This window comes from Belonocnema kinseyi, chromosome 3 (genome assembly GCF_010883055.1).
Source record: "Belonocnema kinseyi isolate 2016_QV_RU_SX_M_011 chromosome 3, B_treatae_v1, whole genome shotgun sequence".
NCBI classification, from domain to species: Eukaryota; Metazoa; Arthropoda; class Insecta; order Hymenoptera; family Cynipidae; genus Belonocnema; species Belonocnema kinseyi.
Window position 1 is genome coordinate 14,721,981 of NC_046659.1, and position 1,926 is coordinate 14,723,906.

Here is a 1,926-nt window from a genome sequence, read left to right on the forward strand (position 1 = left end):
CTCATCCGACAGATTTGGTCTTCTGAACTGTCGGCGAGGAACAAAGTATCTGCAACGAACATGCTTGCCGTCCCGGTACTACTCTATTCATTTGGAGTAGTTACATGCACAAAGAACGAGCTCAGATCTCTTGATATCGGGACAAGAAACGTTATGCACATGAATAAAAGCATGCATCTTAAGTCTTCCGTTCCGCGACTGTACATCTCACGCCGTCAAGAGGGTGGCGGAATATTGAGTCTTGAATGTCTTCATAACAGGATTATTCTGGGTACAGCACATAGAGTTGTAGATGGAAGAGACCCTCTTCTTAAAATGGTCAGGAATCACGAAGAAGTGGGCAAAGGAGCATTTCTGTACAAAGCAGCGGAGGAGGCTGCTGAAACACTCGGACTTGACTTCAGTATTAGGGGTGAGCAAAATGCATCCAATCTAATCTATCTCGAGTACTCACTCCTGAAAGCCCGGATTAAGAAAGCACAAGAGTAAAACTTTCGTGAACTGCTCCTCGATAAGAGGATGCACGGTATCTTCCACAGAAATGTGAAGGATCAGTCAATGTCTTGTGAGCTAACGTTTGCTTTCCTGAAATCGCCCGGACTTTTCCTGAAATCGCCCGGATTGAAGTCTGGTACAGAGGGTTTAATTTTTGGATACCAAGACGGTGTCATTTCCACCTTAACATACCGTCAATACATTTTGAGCCAAGACATTCCTGATGATAGCTGCAGGGCGTGCCATGCACACCCCGAGCATTTAGCTCACATACTATCTAGTTGTCCAACACACGCGGGAACGACCTACATTCCAAGGCACTAAGAGTGCTTTATTACCATCTCTGTCACTCCTACGGCATTCACTTTAATATCGCTCCTCTAAATGCTCCTAGGGAAATTGAGTCAAATGTCGAGAATGGGAAGTGCCGCATATACTGGAACTTTATATTCACGACAATTGTTTCTGTTGCTCACTCGAGGCCTGACATGGTTCTTCTTGACTTCGAGAAGCGAACCATATTCGTTATCGAATTTTCGGCACCAGCTGACAAAAACATCATAGCCAAGGAGAATGAAAAGAAAGAGAGGTATCGAGACCTTATAAGGGAGTTGCAACGATTGTACCCGGAATATTCTGTTAAACTGATCGTCCTGATCATCGGCGCTCTTGGAGGTGCCATGCTTTCACTTGCTAATAGCCTAAAAAGTATCCCTGCGTGTGAACAATATGCTAGAACGCTTGCGGGAAAAATGCAGAAGGCGGTTGTCCTTGGGTCACTTCGTGTTCTTATGGTGCACGAGGCTTTTGCTGGATCGTCGTATTGATTCCTTTACAGACTGTAACCACCTATCTCACGGTTGTGAGACGTGGTTGTGGCTGAAATTTTACCGCGATTTCGCTGGAAGCGGGTGCTATTTTTCAGATTAGCACCCGCTCCCGGCGAAATCCTGCGGTTGTCCTTATGACAAATTTTTAATTTTATATATATATATATATTACAATCTTATCCTCACTATATATATAATTATTTACACCTATTCACATAAAGTCTTATATCTAGTTCCTTATCTCTATTTCACGTGATAGCGCAATTTAGGACTTATTATGAAACGAGTGAGCGAGCGATCGAAAGCGAGAGAGAGAGAGAGAGAGAAGATGAGAACGCAAACGCATCTTAGGGTCGGTTCCACCAACCTCGGTTAAAAATGTAATCCTCGGTTAAAGCTAGTTACGCGTTCCACCACTTTTTAACAGCCGGTTCACTCGCATTAACCACCGTTAAATCTAACCGGTCAAGATTGGTCATTTAGGGCGTTTTAATCGTCCTTTAACCTACAAAGTGCAGTGTCGTTGTGAAAGGTGGAGTTTTTGGAAGAAGTTTTGAGGTCGTCTGAAGACGAAGTGGAAGAAGACATTTTTGAATTTATC